Below are 21,322 nucleotides of genomic sequence, written 5' to 3'. Positions count from 1 at the left end.
ACAACACCACTGTTATCGGTCTCATCCGAGATGACGATGAGTTTGCATACAGAAGGGAGGTTGAACAGCTGGCTGTCTGGTGCAGTCAAAACAACCTTGAACTGAACACGCTCAAAACGGTGGAGATGATTGTGGACTTTAGGAGGAACACCCCAACACTGACCCCTCTCACCATTCTAAACAGTATTGTGGCAGCAGTGGAGTCATTCAGGTTCCTGGGCACTACCATCTCACAGGGCCTGAAGTGGGAGACACACATTGACTCCATTGTGAAAAAGGCCCAGCAGAGGTGGTACTTCCTTTGCCAGCTGAGGAAGTTCAACCTGCCACAGTCGCTGCTGATACAGTTCTACTCAACAGTCACTGAGTCTGTCCTCTGCACTTCAATAACTGTCTGGTTTGGTTCAGCTATGAAATCAGACATCAGAAGACTACAAAGGACAGTTCGGACTGCTGAGAGGATTATTGCTTGCCCCCCTGCCCCCCCCCGCCCCCCTTCAAGAACTATACACTTCCAGAGTGAGGATAAAGGCTGGAAAAATCACTCTGGACCACACTCACCCTGCCCATTACCTTTTTGAACTGTTGCCTTCTGGGCAACGCTTCAGAGCTCTGAGCACCAGAACCGTCAGGTACAGGAACAGTTTTTTCCCTCAGGCTATCCATCTCAACAGTTAAATTGCCCCATTGAGAAATAACTATGTGCAATATACAGTTTAGTCTTTTTTATATTTATCCAACACATCCAACCTCTTCTGCCATTTCATTCCTCTGAAAAAAACAAACAACAACAAAAAAACCATTTGCAATGTACATAGCAGATTGTATTTGCACTGTACATAATAGATAACAGATTTGTATTAGATTTGCACTACGTATGTGTATGTGTGTATGTATGTATGTGTGTGTCTGTGTGTATGTACGTATGTGTATAATTATTTTTTATTTTTTATTATTATCTATGTCTTACTGCTGTTTTTGTATTGTTTTTGTATTGTTGTACACTGGAAGCTCCTGTCACCAAGACAAATTCCTTGTATGTGTAAGCATACTTGGCAATAAAGCTGATTCTGATTCTGATAATACTGGGGTGTTTCATTTTTAGATGCTCTGACAGGCAAGTTTTGTTCAAGCGGAACGCCAGGAACTGCTCCGCTTTATTTCAATTCCGACGACACTGCTTCTGTATTTACTTATTTTGTATTTTTGTATTATAATTCCCTCATACTTTGTGATCTACATCACCTTGATCTGTTTGGAAAGTTTGGAGTATGTCTGGACTGTGAACTGTGTTTTCTTCCTCTCCTCAATCAAGCGCGAGCTGAAGTGCTGCTGGCCGCATCATCATTGGCGTTTCAAATGATCTCATGTTGCATTAAATGATATCAAACGACTATTCGACGTCAATTTTTTATTGTCGACGTTGTCGGCCCTAGTCTGTTCTCACCCAAAACCGACTGGATCGCTTCAGAAGACATTTATTTAACCACAGGAGCCTTATGGATTATTTTATGCACCCCTTATGTGCTTTATAGGGATTCAAAGTTTTTGTCACCATTCACTTGCATTGTATGGACCTACAGAGCTGAGATATTTTTCTAAAAATCTTAATTTGTGTTCTGCAGAAGAAAGAAAGTCATACACATCTGGGATGGCATGGTGGTGAGTAAATGATGAGAGAATTTACATTTTTGGGTAAACTATTCATAGACAATAGAAAATAATCATTAAAGGAGTCATATCAAACATTTATCATCACTTTTTGCTGTAGGGTCCAGTGTAGCTTAAAGGTGCAGTATGTAAGATTCAGAAACCCTTGTCATTAATGACACCTGTGGCCATTAAGTGAACTGCAGCCAGCTACCTGTTGCTTGTGCTCACGCACACACTCCATAGGGACGCGAGCAAGCATCGACCAAAACAATGACGTAACGTACAAAGAGGCTGAATGTGATTCACCGACATCATGCTGACAGATGAGGTAGCATAATTAAAATTACACAGTTATGATTGTTTTACTACAAACTTTGAGACTGTATATTATATTTGACTCTCCAGAGCTGGCACAGGGCTAAAACAAAGTGTGGATATAGGTCTGACTATGCAAGACATTTGAAGTAATCACTTTTCTTTGCATGATACATTGACTGCGTTTATATGATAGCCTATATCGGCGTTAACTAGCTAGACAGCTTTATCAATAGCTGTTAGCTAAATTTGGTGGATAGTAGCTGTTTATAAAATAGACTGTACATTATAAATATGTTGACACAATTCAGTATTGATGTGATTCCATCACAACTGTCATTTTTATATATCGATATCAATTTTATAATAATAGAATGTATATATTTTCTGTATAACCAAGTTACGTTACACTAATGAATGGAGCTTTTTGCATTATCTTGACATTGTCTAGCATTCATTTCATGTATTACTGTAGTTTACCTTGCTGAATAATTACAGATTAACATTGACATTAACCTGACTTTTAGTATAAAGAGAAGATCGCTGAAATTATTTGAAAGTTACGAAGCAAGGTAGCTTGCAATTTGTCAGCGTTAGCAGGTAAGATCAAGTTAGCTAAAATTACACAGATCAACCCTTATGGCACTATATTTCACATGCTTTGAGGTTATGTAAGCTTACCTGTCCAATAAGAAGAACGCCAATTCAGGGGTCCCTCCAGGAATCCCTCCAGTAATCAAATACCCTGCCGATGTTCACTCTAGTTTTCGCTCAACCACGATCACGTTCCCGCTTAGCCGGATGGGATTCAATAGATAAAATGTTTTTATTTGTATTTATTTTTTTGGCTTACTCTGAGTTTGTGAAGGAGTCGGTGCTGTGCTGGGAGCCAGACGTTTGCTGGATTCCATCTCTAAGATAACGTTACCTAGTGTTGCAGACTGTCTGTTGACGCTGTTGAATAATGGAAGAGAAGCTACTGTCTGAGGCAAGGCTCTCGTGTATAAACTTCACATGCTTTGGATTTTCCTGGCAAAAGCGATCAGCTCCCTTTGCATGAAAATCAGTCTACAGGCTTTAATAGGCAACCTAGGAAGTCTGGGAAGGACGAATTTTTTAAGTTGCGTTATAAGCCGTTCACACATTGGCAAAAAAAAACGGCGAATATTACACCTTTAACTGCCACACCTTTCAATAACAGCCTCTTTGCAAAGCCTGCATAACATTATGCCAGATTTAGAAAATAATCAGTGTGTAAAATATGCTGAATTACCGGTTAAGATCAGACTTAAAAGATCAGGGACCTATCATAAATTCCTTTGCTATTTAGGAATTATAACATCTGTCCCTCTTTCTTAATACTGTATTACCTCACTGCGACTAGGTGGGCAAAGTTTCTGATCACCCAACAGGTATGAAGTGTTGATGAGTGTTGCTGTATGTGTCTTTCTGTATGTTCAACACACCTTGGTAAGCAGCAAGACTCTTTTCTGCAAGCAACGGACCAACGCATCCTGGTTCTCTCGTTTCTTCTCTTCCTCTTGAACTTTGGAGCGCAGTTGGGTGATCTCAGGCAGTAGATCAGCACGGGCATTCTCCACTGAACGAACATTGAGAAAGACAGATTGAAAATGCCAGAATAACATTACGATGAAGCACCTCTGGGGAGAACACAAAGAACTGCATCATCTATATCCTGGAAGGTCATTTCCTTATAACACAAAAGCAGCCTTCTTTTTCCTCAGTACTGTTAAGAGCTGAATATATTGTACACTCTTTGTAGTTGTGCCATTCTGGGAAATGGTGTACAATGTTTGAAAGACAGTGAGCCATAAACAATTCCTTGAAACAGCCTTGAAAATACTCACTGAAGATTACCCCTTAGTTGAAGTTAAATGAATGTGCACTGAAATGAAAGTATAATGTTAATTAATGCATTTTCATTACAATAATTTGCTCAATGTTTTATATTTTACTAGTCTCTCTTAATGTACTATGGCAAGGTTTTGTTACATCTAAGGATGCACTCACTATTTTTACTTATGTATTTAGAGCAAACAAACCACAAGAAGCTCTAAAATGTTACTGTAATGACACTGCAGTCATACTTAGCTGATCAAAGACAGTCTGGTGCACATTACTCTGGATATGATTCCAATAAATGAGAAGTAAAATTACTTCAAACGCTTACAATCTAGAGGGTACATCGATCAGTCAATGCTGAAACTGAGGTAAGAAATATTAGTCCACACACTTTAAGAGCTTTAAGAGCTATAAAAGTAGCTCACTCAGAATTGCTTGAAAGCTATGATCTAGATTTACCATAGTAAATAGATATTTAGCAGTCAGCACATTGCCAGAGGTTATAGGCAGATTCAGAGGAATATTCCATTTTAAATAGAAATTTCATTCAATCAGCCGAATCGTCATGCTAGCTGTCAGTTACCACAAAAAATTATTTTGTCCGGCACCTCAGTTTGTTAAAGGAGTTGATAGTTACAGAGTTACAATGGAAGTCTATGGGGCAACTGTTGGATGTTTGCCCCCATAGACTTTAATTGAAAGTATGTACAGTTGAAGTCAGAAGTTTACATACACCTTAGCCAAATACATTTAAAGTCCTAACATTTAATTGTAGAAAGCATTGCCTGTCTTAGGTCAGTTAGGATCACTACTTTATTTTAAGTATGTGAAATGTCAGGATAATAGTAGAGAGAAATATTGATTTCAGCTTTTATTTCTTTCATCACATTCCTAGTGAGTAAGTAGTTTACATACACTTTGTTAGTATTTGGTAGCTTTGCCCTTAAATTGTTTAACTTGGGTCAAACATTTTGGGTTGCCTTCCACAAGCTTCTCACAATAAGTTGCTGGAATTTTGGCCCATTTGTCCAGACAGGACTGGTGTAACAGGTTTGTAGGCCTCCTTGCTCGCATACGCTTTTTCAGTTCTGCCCACAAATTTTCTATCAGATTGAGGTCAGGGCTTTGTGATGACCACTCCAATACCTTGACTTTGTTGTCCTTAAGCCATTTTGCCACAAATATAGTACAGTTGTACTATAAACATATGTGTAAATATCAAGGGAAATTTTATTTTCCATTTCATGACCCCTTTAAATATAATTAATAATATAATTATTAAAAAAGAGGATATCTGCAGCATATGTATACACAAAGTTTTATTTCACACCAGGCCGTACGTGCTTCTTCCCTCTGTCACTCGCTGCACATGCAGGAAAATTTCCTCTCACAAGATGAGAAAGTAGCTGTGGAAATCACTTCTGTAATAGTGCAGGAAGCGGATTTCCGAAACACTGACTTGCAAGTCTTTAGACGGATAATTTTAAATAAAACTAAATTACATTGAAATGACAAATTGAAAATAAAGTAGAAATAACAACGAAATTAATAATCGAAACAATGGTTGAAATGACTAATGCAGCTTTCACTTTCTTTAATCTATGTTTGAGTGGAGGGACAAATCATTGAAATGTCAACAGAATGCAATAAGAATTGTGTTGAAGGACAGTTTTGTCTTCATGAACCTAAAGCATATGCTTTCATTCTGAAACCACTTTGAAGTCTGTTCAGCAGGATACTAATCATAAAATGTATATATGAAATGCAACAGAGGTGTTTTTGTTACATTTATATTGAGAAACTGTTTGTCTTAGTTGTGAAGTTTAAAATAAGCTTACAATATTGATGTTGAGTTTACGGTTACAACTTTAATCCAGATTCATGAACAGACTCATTCGGACTTGGACTCGACTCGGACTCGGTCTCGAATCTGACTTGGCCCCTTTTGGACTCGGACTCAACTCGGACTCGATTTTTTAAAGACTCAGACTTGACTCAGACTCAACTAAGGTGGACTTGAACCCAACACTACTTGCAAATTATTTTTTCATGGAGTGGGCTTTTTCAAGTGCAGGATAATTCACTCGGGTGAGTCAGGTCCCGTCTTTCACCAGACCATGTTGATGTTAATTTTGCTCATCAAAAAGTTTTGGTCTGAGTAAGTAGCATTGAAAATTATTTTTACCCTGCTGATCAAAAAAGCCATTTTCAATTATGTGCCAACTGCTTGTTAACCTATCTTTTATTCTGTGTGCATGTCATGTTTAGAACAGTACATATACATATACAATACAATACAATAGGTTTATTGTAGCTTTCTTTTTGTTTTGGTTAATGTAATTTATGAACATCTGTCATAATTAGATTACAGGCTAATGAATGTCGTGTAATACACACATCTTTTCAGCGTATTTTTTCTCCCCAGTAGATTTGGCTTACCTGTTAATTATTTTTACCAATGTCCTGACTGTTTTAACAGTAATTTTTACTTAGTGAATTCCATTTAGAACAGGCTACTAGGGTTGCTCCTATTGGTCCTGCACTATTCAATCAATTGTTTTAAATAAATATGCCTGTATTCGCTAACATTGTTTCAGCGAATGCATGTCATGTTTTGAATTTAATGTACAATGATCATAATACAAGGCAAGCACGTCGCAGATAAATGTTCCCTTGTTTCAGCGGAATTTAGTGTTGGATTAGGCTGTTGGAATATATTAAATACTTTAAATAGCTTGCATAAACACACAATGTTTTTGACTGTTTTCTGAGGGTTTCTTACTTTTTAGACTAGTCTAAACACTTTGTTTTTGAATGAATGAATGAATGAACGTTACACTTATATAGCGCTTTTCTGATACTACACTCAAAGCTCTTTACATGGTAAACAGGGGACTCTCCTCAACCACCACCAATGCGCAGCATCCACCTGGATGATGCGACAGCAGCCATAGTGCACCAGAACACTCACCACACACCAGCTGTTGGTGGAGACACTGTTTTTAGAATGTATTTTCAATGAGTAAAGACAAATGCTGATGAAAAATGTATGTTTATTTCAAAAGTAATTAAAAATGGGCATCAATTAAGAGTCGGCGCTCTTATGTGCTTCAGGCAAGGAGCACAAAAATAAAAAGTGGTTCAAAACCCATAACAAAACCCGACTTTCTTCTATTGAACAAAAGGACATGTTAGGCAGAATTTTAGTCTCATTCACCATTCACTTTTATTGAATGGACAAAAGATGCAATAAAAGTGAATGGTGACTGAGACTAACATTCTGCCTAACATCTACTTTTGTGTTCCATGGAAAAAAGAAATTCATACAGGTTTGGAACAATGCGAGGGTGAGTAAATGATGACAGAATGTTTATTTTTGGGTGAACTATCCCTTTAAAAGACAAGTATGGATTTTAAAACAGTAAGGGATATGGCAGCACATATTTACATGAGAGGAAGCTGTTTGTTTGTGTGTCAGTGTGTATACTAGAGATAAATGAGGAGTGTTTGATACAGACAGGTTCTGACTAGGAGAGCACTTTTCCACTTGACCTTGCAGAGTGAGAGAAATTACCCACAGCATGAGTTCAGTTCCATCAAATGTGCTGGAAAAGTGTGTGTGTGTGTGTGTGTGTGTGTGTGTGTGTGTGTGTGTGTGTGTGTGTGTGTGTGTGTGTGTGTTTGGAATAAATGGAAAGAAAGTGCTAAGACTGTGTATGAGAGGTTGTAATTGTAGTTTCTGGAGGTAGTTGACAAGGAAAATTAGTTTCTGGGTGGGGGGCGGGTGAGTTTTTGTGGGCTGGTGTTTGCACGACTTTGTGTTTGTGTGTCCTCATAGCTAAATTGATTAACTCCTCTCATCTCTTCCAGATGCTAACTATCTAGCCCAATTTGAGCTTTAATGAAAAATAATCACAACCTGCCGTGGAGGGTCAATAAGACAATAATGCACAATCTAATCACAAAACCATAGTCATCTCCTATCAATCTGACCCTGGCACATGCTGAGGCTTATTTTGCAAATTGCCTCTATTCGTTAGTGAATAGGGTAATTGATTTAGTTGGCTCAGGCATTCTGAAGGAGTAGCTTTATGGAGTGATTCAAGGAAGTGGAAAGCATGAATGCACTACATAACAAAAAAATATAAGATTGTAAAGAAACTAAGCATTTACATTGTAATGTGAAGATTCAGTTTTCTATTCCGTAAATACTTTACCATAAAGCCACTGTTTCCATGCACAAACAATAGCAAAAATTGTGACTAAATGGTTCTCAACAGGAATTTGTATTGCAATGTCAACGAGGTTACATTCTACTAGAGCCAAACTGTTGACTAGTGGCATGTCGTTGCTTATTTTGGGAAAGATCCACCCACTTAGCGAGGAAGAGGTGCGACAAACTGTTTTTCTAAGTGAAGTTTATGGGCAGGTATTTCTAAAATCGATGATACCACAAAAGACATTCGTACAACAGTGAGTGCGTTTACACAGACATTCTCGAACTGATTATGCTTAGTAAGCCGGCAACGTGTAAGCCTTAAACTGTTCAATCGGGTTAAGATTATAATCGGTTTAAGCAAAAACTGATTGGCACACATAGATTTGTGCCCATCACCTCGATTTTACGTTGCGTGTAAACACCTTTGCCAGTGTTCTTACCGGCTTATCCAAGGTGCAAAAGTGTTGCGCGCATGCCCGTTTACGTTTTAAAGTCAAAAGCAGAGAATAATCTGATTATTCTTTTTAACTAAAAACTTTTTTTTTCATCTTTTGAAATTTTTATATCATACTGATTTCTATAATATTATATTCTATAATAACAAATATTATAAAACACCTAGAATATTTCTTAATAAAATGCAATTTTTTCATGTCAGAAGTTAGTAAAGCAAATAAAAAGGCAAAATGGCTCAAGATCCCGCACCCCATCTGCTCGTCGCCAAGGGCGTCCTCCTGCGGTGATTACACTGGCTCCGCCGCAGCCCGCCCCCGCAGCCCGGCCCCGGCGTGGAGCCCACCGCAGGAAGCAGATGCTACCCGTCTCACGGCCGGCTGCCAAGAACCCGAGAAAGCCCAAGTGGCTGCGGTACCCAAGAGTTCAGCAAAAGAGCGGTTTCCTTGTTCTCTGGGTCACATACCCAGTGCGCACGGCCGTCATCTTGACCACCGTCTACCATTCCATTTCGGCAGATTTGGCACTCCAGCGGCGGTCTCCCCGCCCCTGCGCGCCCAGCTGTGGCACAAATCCGCCTCCGATGTGATGGTCTCCACGGGTCACGAGGACAGACCTCTTCCTCCCCCATCCTAGGCTGTTCCGGGGGTTGTCACAAGGAGCCAGGTAAGTGCTCCAATGTCCCTGAACTCAGCAAAGCCACGGCAGGACGTGGCACCTCAGGCTCCGCCCCGCCATGAGGTCTCTGGAATCTCCATGTCTGGCCCCTGGACGGGACGTGGAAGACTTAAGTGGCCTACCACCCGCGGTAGTAGACACGATCACTCAGGCTAGGGCCCCCTCTACGAGGTGCCTGTATGCCTTGAAGTGGCATCTGTTCGCTAAGTGGTGTTCTTTCCAACGCGAAGAACCCCAGAGATGTGCAGTCGGATTGGTGCTTTCCTTCCTGCAGGAGAGGTTGGAAGGGCAGCTGTCCCCCTCCACCTTGAAGGTGTATGTAACCGCTATAGCGGCACACCAACGACACAGTGGACGGTAAGTCCTTAGGGAAGCACGACCTGATCATCAGGTTCCTGAGAGGCACCAGGAGGTTGAATCCTTTCAGACTGCGCCTCATTCCCTCATGGGACCTCTCTGTAGTTCTTCAGGGTCTATGGGTAGCCCCCTTTGAGCCCCTGCAGTCAGCTGAGCTTAAGGCACTCTCTTTAAAGACTGCCCTCCTGACTGCACTCTCTTCCATCAAGAGGGTAGGAGACCTGCAAGCGTTCTCTGTCAGCGAAATGTGACTGGAGTTCAATCCGGGCTACTCTCACATGATCCTGAGACCCCGACCGGGCTATGTGCCCAAGGTTTTTAGGGATCAGGTGGTGAACCTGCAAGCACTGCCCCAGGAGGAGGCAGACCCAGTCCTGACATTGCTGTGTCCGGTGTGCGCTTTACGCATCTATTTGGATCGCACGCAGAGCTTTAGAGTCTTTGAGCAGCTCTTTGTCTGCTTTGGTGGACAGAGGAAAGGAAGCGCTGTCTCCAAGCAGAGGATCGCCCACTGGCTCATTGACACCATAGCAATGGCATATCACACTCAGTATGTGCCGCCCCCGGCAGGGCTACGAGCCCATTCTACCAGGAGTGTGGCGGTCTCCTGGGCCTTGACCAGTGGTGCCTCTCTAACAGACATTTGCAGAGCAGCAGGCTGGGCAACACCCAACACCTTTGCAAGGTTCTACAATCTCCGGGTGGAACCGGTTTCGTTCCGTGTAGTGGCAGGCACAAGCAGGTAAGTCCGGGAGAGCTGGCAAGGTGTATCGCTTGTGCAAAGCGCCTTTCACCTCCCCTGAGCTGAAGACGTGCTCTGTTGACTCCCAGTAGTGTTCACAAACTGCGTTCCCTGGATGACTTCCTCTGAGCCCTGTGGCAGACGAGTTTGCGGAGAAACTCGCTGCCGGCTCAGTACATGTGCTAACTAAGCCCTGTACTAGGGTAGGTGCTCTGCATGTGTTGGTTCCCCATAGGTAACCCCATGCGACGTATATCTTCCGCTAATTCGTTTCCCTGTTGGTAAACTGCGTCTTCCTTGGGCAGAGGCCCCTCTGCCCCAGTCACCGTGTTTGTAGAAACTCCTCCCCCGTAGGGTAGGACCTACCATGGGACTTCTCCACATGACATACTTCCGACAAAGCTCGGAAAGACCATTTGACATATTTCCACTCAAAATACCCCCCCCCCCCACCTCTCTGGGTGGGGTGTGGTCTCTGCGGTGTCTTCCCCTTGGGAGTGACACCCCCCCAACGCAGACCTGGTGGCCCCAGTCGGTTAACAAATTTCACTCTTTTTTTTAGGGAGAGAAAAAAAAAGAGAGGATAAGAGGCCATGACTGGGCTAGCCTGTCTCTATCTTTTGGGCAGTCAACTTGTTCCCGAAGGTCTGTTCGACACTCATAACAGCGTTGGGGGAGGTTACGTGTCAGCCTGGTGCGCTGGCTAAGAGGCACACAGTGGTCTGACTGTCACACACCGCCAGTTCACGTAACACAGTTCAGCTTGTTGTGCCATTACTACATCGACACAACGTAGAGTGAGTGACAGATAGGGAATGTCCTGGTTACTTGCGTAACCTCCGTTCCCTGAAGGAGGGAACGAAACGTTGTGTCCCTCCTGCCACAATGATGGACTACCCGCTGAAATGGCCGGGACCTTGTCTCGGCTCCTCAGCACAAAACCTGAATGAGTGGTTGCATACCAGCTCCTTTTATACCCGTATGTTCAGGGGAGTGGTATGTAAATACCACTCGCCAATTTATATTGGCCTTTTTTCAAAGACCAGAGGTGTTTTGGGCTCCCAAGAGTGACCTCTAGTGTCCTCTACATCAACACAATGTCTCGTTCCCTCCATCAGGGAACGGAGGTTACGCAAGTAACCAGGACGTTAATTTATTAATTATTAAACATTTTACCTTTTAGAATTTAAGACATCTGTGAGGTTATCCTAACTTGTTATTTACAATGATTTTTAAGAAAAAAAATTCAGAGAATTTGAATGCTTCTTACGTTTTTTCTTAAGTTAGAAATTAAGAAGAAAATGGTAGTTAAGAAGAAATTATTTCGTGAATCTGGCCCCAAATGTCATTTCTGAATAGCAAAACCCTGCCAATCACTAAAGATACCTTCAGTAGGCCTGTATTAGAAAAAAAAATCTGAAAAGGAAAGGTGAAGGAAACAACTAGACAGCTCCAACTTCTTCTAAAAACAACTTAGGGGGATGACAGCAGACCCATTACTTTGCAAAGCTGTTTTAGATGACATCATAGTTCATAATTAGCCCAATCTCAATGCTCAGCTCATTAGTGAGATCTGATATTGTCAGTTTTGTTTGACTCGAAGGCTCAAGTGATGAGCTGTGCAGCGCCGACACGCACCAGCTCCCGTCGACCAATTACCGTCTGACAATTTGAGAGAGGAAGAGACATAGAGATAGACGGAAAGACCATCCAAGAGATCAGCTAATGCTGGTCAGCGAAACTCAAGAAAAGGCCCCGTTACTGCCTTTGACAGAAATAAATAGGATGAAAAGAGGTCCACATTAGAGTCCATGTCAAATTATGACATTTTTAGGTACAATAACAGACATGGACCCACAGAGACTGGCATTTGACATCTCAATCCATTGGTTGTAGGGATGGGTCACTATGGTCGACTAAACGACTTGTTGTCCAACAACAGATTGAGTTTTGTGGTGATTTTTAGTGGATCTATGAAGTCGGTTCCCCTTCTGTCCAAGCAGAGTAACCATGTTTTTTTCTTGATCTTTTGACATAAGTGTTCAATGTACTATAAAGACATACTGTTAGTTTAAGAACTCAAACCTTTCTTCCCAATGCAAAAAAAAAAATAAAAAAAAGCCCTACTCAATACCTACTTTTACATCATCACACCCTTGGCCCACCCACTGACGCCCAGTCCGTAAGCTGAAGAGAGAGCAGGATAGACAGGCCTACTATTCCTGCACACCAAAGGGGACTTACACATGATGCCTTCTTATGCCTATCTGGACTATTTTTCATTAGTTTTCAATAAAAACAAACATGAACTAGACAAATGTCTAATAGTAGACAAATTCTTCAAAATAAAAGTCATTAATTGCAATACAATGCAAAGACATTCATAAATTTTTTAGTGTACCTTAAGTTTCATATACCAGTGTGTTTTTTAATTGTCCCATCATGAGGGTTGCGTTTTTAGAAATAGACTAGGTGACTGTAAAGATTTGCACATCCCTAGTTAGTTGAGGTAGGTAAGTAGGTTAGTTGGTTGGTAGTTGGTGATCACATGCTCTGCAGTAGATGAATCTCATAAGTGAATGTTCAATAGAGACCGTCCTTCTCAATTCTTACACAGGATGTCAAATCGTACAAACCATGCAATGACTGAAAAGCTCAACTTTATCAAATGTTTCATCCAGAACTGCAACAGTTCATACCTACAATAAAGTCTGTGATATAAAATAAATAACTTTGGAGCTGCAGTGTAAAATTTCAGGCTTAGCTTCTGACAACTTTTGTAAATCAAATGAACGGTGCGACAAATGAAGTGACCCACAGTTGATGATTAAAGTAAGTGGTCAATATCTCCGATAGTCCTTTTCACTGCCATGGTTATGGGGTGGATTCCTGGGTCGGTGCGAATTTGTCAAACTGTTTCCTGAGTTTCTACCACAGAAAAGGCCGAAAACATGGTTCCGCACCGGCCCCAAAAGCTTGCTGGTCTCTTCGCAGGAACCGATTACGTTAGGTGGCAGAGGGAGGGATAATGTTTCATCACCAGTTAAGTTTTATAAACAACAACAGTAGCTCCCATCTGCAGCAAGGAGTACTTCTTCACTCTATAACAACAATAAAAAAAAAATTAAAAAATGCAAAATGCTCAAAAATCGAATGCGTTCAGGTAATGTGAAGGAAACGAGCACTCTATTTGCGATATGGTCTTTACGGAGATCTGAGATAAACTAGAGAGATTGCACAGGGAAAAAATAGTTTACGAGGAGATACAGCATGAAATGATGCAAGCCGGCTTCAATCAGACAAATGACCAAATCATAAAATAATTTAAAAACACTTGAGGGAGTACAGGGACCATAAGAAAGACCTAAACATAAGTGGCAGTGGACGGAGCAATGATGTCTTGGTCTCAGAGACCGACCAGTCAGCTATCTAACCGAGGCATTGAATTCAATCAGTCATCCTCCAGATAAACACTGAATCGCTGGTGTCCTCTGCAGCTGATCTCAGTAAGTTATTACATTTGCCAACTTTGTAAGCTTTTCTTCACTGTTGTCATCTTATTTTGTGCATTATTTGTTCAGTAAGGGGATTTTCGACCAGCTATTCACTAAGTTAGGAAGAACAAGGCTATCTGTTATGTAAACCGGTGGGATTCTCAAACAAAACATACAATTTATATCATATACTATGGCAAAAATCCAAGCATAACCATCTGCTACACCAATGTTAATAATTATCCCACTGTTACAGTTTACAGAACTTAGCAAGTTAAAGCCATATTTCACACAAAATAATGTAATGACATTACCTGTTGTCTTTAGCGTAGAAGTCATCACTGGTAATCATGTTGAGCAATGTTATAACGTTGGATTGCATTACTTCGTATGCTTAAATATGTCCTCAAAAACAAGAGTAAAAGCTGTATACAAACACTGTGACGCAGCATATTTGTTTGTGGGCAGGTAAACCTAGTGAAAAGGTAATATACCAAATTGTATTGAAAATGCATTTATTTCATGAAAAGTATACTACAAATACATTAAAGAGCACCTATTATGGTTTCAAATATTACCTTTCATGTAGTGTGTTATATAACTGTTTGTGAATGTAAAAAAGTCTGCAAAGTTTCAAAAATCAAAGTGCACGACAAATGGAGTTATTGACTCCCAAAATAAAGAACCAGTTCTGAACACCTGAAACGAGTCGTTAATAATTCCAGACTTGCTTCCTGTACTAACCTACATAATTTGGTAAAAAAAAAAACCCCGCCTCTGGTCTTCATTGGCTGCTCGCAAACAGCTTTGATCCGCCCTCAAACACTACACTATGCGGTAGACCAATCATAACAGACTGGGACATCTGACCAATCAGAGCAGAGTAGGCTCTATGAAAGGAGGAGTTTAGAATGAATCCTTTAGAACGATCATTGAATGAGTCATTTTCGCGTTTTGACACTGTAAAAATGGTAATGCTGCAATTTAAATTATGAGCAAATGAAAGTGTTTTTTGACCTTGGATGCATGTAAATCTATTGTATGAGACCTTTAAAACAAATTAGGCACGTTTAAAAACCATAATAGGTGCTCTTTAACATATCCATGTACTAATTGAAAATACCATGTAATTTCACTTATTTTATGTATTCTTCAAATGCACACAAAGAAACTTTGATCACTACAAATTAAGTGGTAAAGTAGTAAAGCTTTTACAAATGCAATTAGCATAAGTATACATTAAGTTCAAATATAGTGTACTTTAAGAAAGTACACTGGTTTGGTGCTTTTTTCCACCTACAACTTTTTTATGATTCAACAACTTGTTTGAATAGTGTTAAAAGTGATTAACATAAAAATGTTCTTCAAGCACAAAAACATTACTAATAATATGACTAATATTAGGAATACTTTCCTAATATACTGTATATACTTATACTGTATATTTTAAATTACACCATATCTGTTCCGAGAACATTTAAGAGTGCATATTTAATTTGCATTTTAACATACTGTTATCATATTGACTGAGAACAAACTCTTTATTTGTTCTGTCTTATAAGAGGTTATTAACGCTGGAAACTTATTAATTTACAAATGATAATTGAAACATTATTTTGAGTAATTTTTAATTGCTCACAGCACATTCCTTAAAACACAAGAGTTATACTAAATTTATATGTGCAGCAGTCACCGCGTCAGAACCAGTTTTGAAGTGGGGGACCCTCAAACAGGCTTGTTGTGACATCATCACAACAACATTAAGAAGTCAGTATGCAGAGTGTTTTGTACACCCAATTTATACCAGACCAGCTACCAAGATTGTCAAAATTACGGTGATCATAGCTATTTATCTACATGAATATTAGTCAAAAACTGTCCCCTTACACAGCTCGAATGTTGACGCAATCAAACTAAAAAGATTTAAATCTGCTTACACGGAGAGAGACTATGTGCATGTCATTATTTTCAGTTTACACAAACCGCTGCTCAAACATTTTTTTTCAGCAAAATGAAATCCATTGATGATGATACTACTGTAACACTGAATTGGTTCAACTGCAGGATCTTGTGTATGGGTTCCTCCTCTTTATGTACAGTATCTATTAAATCAGTCTCAATCAGCCTTTTGTTGTTTATGTTTGCATTCTGCAACATTACACAAGTACAGTGTGCCCTGTGTTTTATACCATTTTTAAACCAGTATGTTGCATTCAACATTGTGTGACTTGAAGAGGTAAGTTGCAGAGGTAAGCAAGGGGCCTTTGTAGACCAGTGATAAGATGGACCAATCAGATGTTTGCATTTTTGTTTTATTTTTTTACTTTTCTTTGTGCAAAGGGCAAAATGGAACGTTTACCTATTTTAATAAAATGTCAGGTGTTAAAACTACATAGAGGGGGCCTGGGGAGATTAGCAAGTAAAGACACTGACTACCACACCTGGAGTCGCAAGTTAGAATCCAGGGCATGCTGAGTGACTCCAGTCAGGCTTCCTAAGCAACCAATTGGCCTGGTTGCTAGGGTGGGTAGAGTCACGTTGGGTTAACTTCCTCGTAGTCGCTATAATGTGGTTCTCACTCTCGGTGGGGTGCATGGTGAGTTGTGCGTGGATGCCGTTGAAAATAGCGTGAGCCTTCACACGTGCTAGGTCTATGCGGTAACACGTTCAACAAGCCACGTGATAAGATGCGCGGATTGACTGTCTCAGAAGCTGAGGCAACTGAGATTCGTCCTCCGCCACCCAGATTGAGGTGAGTCACTACGCCACCACGAGGACTTAGAGCGCATTGGGAATTGGGCATGCCAAATTGGGGAGAAAAAATAAATAATAAAAATAATAATAATAATAATAAAAACTACATAGAATTATAGTCCTTTCCAGGAATATACTGTAACGTCTGTTGATGTTTCTGCTTGGGGTCTTACTATTGGCTATTGTGTATGCATAATTAATGAGGTAGGTCTGTGTAGGTTTTGGGGACTGTTTGATTACTATTAACTAACATTTAATAGTAATTGGGGTTATAGTTATATTTCGAGTTCAGCTTAGTGTTAAATATGTCGTTTTATATTATGTAAAGGGGTTATTTTTAGTTACCCTGGGTGAGATTAGTTTTGCTTTGAGATAGATGTGATCCTGTGTGAGGCAGTGAAAATCTTAGTGCAATTCTTCAGTGTAATCATTATTGACCCACTATGCTCGGTCCCCCAACTATCTTCCCAATAATACCCAGTCTTTAATACTATGAATTCAAGCACCAGAAGTACATATGTTAATGCCAGCCGAAATTCAGCTGTAGTGTGGGCAAGCAATATACAGGTGCATCTCAATAAATTAGAATGTCGTGGAAAAGTTCATTTATTTCAGTAATTCAACTCAAATTGTGAAACTCGTGTATTAAACAAATTCAATGCACACAGACTGAAGTAGTTTAAGTCTTTGGTTCTTTTAATTGTGATGATTTTGGCTCACATTTAACAAAAACCCACCAATTCACTATCTCAAAAAATTAGAATACATCATAAGACCAATAAAAAAAACATTTTTAGTGAATTGTTGGCCTTCTGGAAAGTATGTTCATTTACTGTATATGTGCTCAATACTTGGTAGGGGCTCCTTTTGCTTTAATTACTGCCTCAATTCGGCATGGCATGGAGGTGCACCTGTATTATCAGTATAACATTAATGTATGTCCAGCACTCTTACAGCGTAATGGAGTTGCAATTGTAATGTCACAAAAATACATTATAAGTTCACATTGAGTCAGTTCAGTGCATTCAAGTTTCAAGGATAGATATTTAAAGTGTACTAAAGTACACTAGAAATAGTTCTATTTTAACACAACCAAGTATACTTAACACATCTTTAGTTGCACCACAGCACTGCTTTTGGCAAACTAAAGTACATTAAGTACAAAATTTGTTGTTCCAATTTAGCAGACTTTAAGTATACCAATTTATTTTCTGCCAGCAATACACTTAAGAATAAAGTGTGCTTAAGTATATTATTTCTTCACTAGGGAAGGTAGTTAAATTAAACTACCACGTAGCCCGTTATGTCATCATTCGGTTCTCAAGTCAGTGGAAAAGTGCCGCTGGTTTGCGATAGGCTCTAGATTGCCCTGGCCATGAACCAGCCGAGCACAGGCTCGGCACATGAACCATCGCCATTTCGGTGGAAAAGGGCTATGAGTGCATGTGAATGAGTGTGTGTATTTGTTACCTGCTATTAAATGTGTAGTTTTGCTGTTTCAGGTACAGTTTTCTCTCCTGAATCTGTATCACCTCCCTTGACAAATCTTCAGGTATCCTGCAATGAAAAAGTGGGAAAACTATTGATATAAACACTGTTTTTTCCAATTTGCCGCTAACCCAACGAAAGACAGCCACTTTTCATGTACAGAGTACAAATAGGACCTTTTTCTTTTTCAACAAATGGTGAGTGAAAAGGGGTGCTTAACATTCAGATCATGTTGACTGTCAACCTCAGGAGGTCAATGAAAATATTTTAGCCATTTCAATTTCTATTTATTTTATGAGGTTTGCAATTTTCTGCAAACCCTATTACCAAATTTGTCCACATCTAAATACAGTTTAATATATATATATATATATATATTTCTAGCAATAAAATTTAAATAGTTTGGCACCATTTGTTGATTTGCTGTTATTGATGGACTTAGATTTCCCCTTTTTCTTGCAAAAACCTAACAGAGGTTGAGCTTTTCAAATGCAGTCAACATTCCAATGTGTGTAAAAATAGAAAAAATGGAATATGATTTAATTGTATTTTTGCCATGCTGTAGAAAGCTAGTCAGAGATAATAAATTGATAACAACATGTAACAAATGTTTCTTTTTTATTTTTTTGTTTTTTTGTTTTTTGGTTCCTGGGTAATAAGTGTTATATCCTAATTGCTTATGCCTCAAAAGTATAGAAAATGGCTATTATTCCCCACAAACTTTGCTTTTGTGACCAGGACAGTGATATTTTGAAATGTACCTATTTTCCAGAACATTCCAGATAGATTCAGTGCTGAGTAAACTTGGAGTAACTTCTAGAACTTTCTAGACCTTTCCAGTAATATAAATAGTAGTATAAATACAGAGGCCTTAAGCCCACCAGTTCACTTTAGTTCCAGCTGCCTAAGTGGATACATATCTGCATTTTTCTGAGATGGCATCAAGAGGCTGCAATCATCCGGCAGAAGATGTGTGAGGCCTACAGTGCATATTTCGGCATGGGGATCAAGACAAACCCTGGGCACCTCATTTCACTTGTGAGCACTGCAAAAAAACTCTGGAAGGTAAGATGGACAATTGTTGCTCGGAATTTTATGTTATAAAAATTTGTTAATTTTTTAAATTGTAAAAGTTTTTAATTTTAAAATGTTTTTTGGGATGCTTTTGGGACAGCAGGGACACCAAGGCGCACTACCACAGGCGGGACTGGCCACAGTGGACCAAATTCTCTGTGGGGAGGAACAACGTCAAGTGGGAGCCACTGGTGGACCCCCGGAAGGTGCTGATGCCACCACTGCACATCAAATTGGGCCTTATGAAACAATTTATCAGAGCTCTGGATAAGGAGTCGGCAGCCTTCAAGTACCTTCAAGACTTCTTCCCTAAGCTGTCTGAGGCAAAGGTCAAAGCCGGTGTCTTCGTAAGACCACAGATAAAGAAGATCCTGGAGTGCAATGAATTCCCCAAGAAGTTCACTTGTTAGGAGAAAGCGGCTTGGAACAGCTTTGTCGCAGTGGTTTGGGGCTTCCTGGGCAATCACAAGGCCGAAAACTATGTGGAGCTGGTTGAGACTCTGATGAAGAACTACGGCACAATGGGCTGTAGGATGTCCCTCACAGTCCATATCCTTGATGCACATCTTGATAAATTCAAGGAGAACATGGCAGCGTACTCAGAGGAGCAAGGTGAGCACTTCCATCAGGATATACTGGACTTTGAATGTCGCTACCAAGAACAGTATAACGAGAACATGATGGGAGACTACATTTGGGGGCTGATTCGTGAAAGTGATTTACAGTATAATTGTAAATCTCGAAAAACGACTCACTTCTAAATTTTTTTGTAGTCATTTATGTATTACTTTATTATAAATACATGCTAATTTGATTCATATGTTGATTTTTTCTGACTATGTGAACGAAAAGACACAAATTCGCCCGTTTTCGCATTGCAAAAAGGTAAATTTCAAAATATCACTGTCCTGGTCACAAAAGCATAATAGCCATTTTCTATACTTTTGAGGCATAAGCAATTAGGAAATAACACTTACTACCCAGGAACAAAAACTGTGTTACATAGTGTTATAATTGATGCCCCTGAATCGAAACCACATCATGGCAGACTTTGACAAACATTGGCAAACATCGGATCGCTGGCTAAGAGAATCGATATAAGATCTTATTCGGATGAAACACCTCCGATACGTACATGCAAACAGACACAGCTAATTTTTTTAGTTTTTTTGTTATTCCAATAAATATTATGATTAAAATAGTTTATCTTTATACAGATATTTGATATGTTTAAAACGCCCTACTTTCATGCTAGGTTATTTTTATGTTAGATAATTGTTTATAATAATATATCTATTCATTCTTACATAAAAAACATGGGACTATAATGCTAAAAAAAAAAAAAAATAATGATAATAATGGAACAACAAAGTGTGCCATGTCGACTCAACACACAACCATGAAAGACCACAAACTTTAAATAGCATTATCTGAAAAAGTCATGAGCACCTGCTAATGAAACAGAAACTCATATCTAATGGACATTAAGACAATTTCTTAAGTCCAAAGCTCTAAAACACCTCTTGTGTTTGTTTAATGGTTCTGTAAAATATTGTTGTTATTAGTTTGTACTGAAATGGGAGTAAACTAGATTTCCAGTTTTTACAATGTGCTTAGAGTATACTGCAAGTTGCTTGATCCAAACACAAAGAGGTAAAAAATTAAATAATAATTCAATAATTCAAACATAATTTAAGACCAAAATATCAGAATATTACCCAACAAGAGTGATATTCAGAATAAAACTGGTAACATTTACCCGACTAGCTCATAATCCTGTCTGCATTAAGCATTATTTGCTCAACATAATCAGTTTACACATATTAATCCATTCAATAATTAGGTAAAACTCATGTTAGCTTTGTAAGAATTGATCAAAACTTTTTAATTCCCACTGGTCACAAAACTTGGTAAATATCTGTGGTTGCTCAGGGCTTTATTGTTTTCTATGTTGCTATTCTCTTCAAGCGTTCTCATAAAAGCAGGTTTGTAAATAATTATGTATATTTGGTTTACAAATGTTATTTTATGCTTGCTTGAAATACTCAAGAGCAAGGAAACAGTGGCAATATGTATTCAAATGTGTAATATATTCACATTTTTATATATAACATACACAGCTAACTGACTGGGTCATGCTTCAAATGACCATAGGGCATGTTAAATGACATTTGCCGTCTTTGATTTGCATAATTAACAGAGCTGTCAGCATCAAACAAAAGCTCAGGAACG

At 39.3% G+C, this 21,322-nt stretch overlaps 1 pseudogene; it reads right to left on the bottom strand.

Annotated features, from left to right (window-relative positions):
* LOC127445564 (mitotic spindle assembly checkpoint protein MAD1-like) overlaps nucleotides 1–21,322 on the bottom strand; it is a 138,764-nt pseudogene that overhangs the window by 105,875 nt on the left and 11,567 nt on the right.

Source organism: Myxocyprinus asiaticus, chromosome 8 (assembly GCF_019703515.2).
Source record: "Myxocyprinus asiaticus isolate MX2 ecotype Aquarium Trade chromosome 8, UBuf_Myxa_2, whole genome shotgun sequence".
NCBI lineage: Eukaryota > Metazoa > Chordata > Actinopteri > Cypriniformes > Catostomidae > Myxocyprinus > Myxocyprinus asiaticus.
This window is presented reverse-complemented; position numbering and strand designations above follow the sequence as displayed.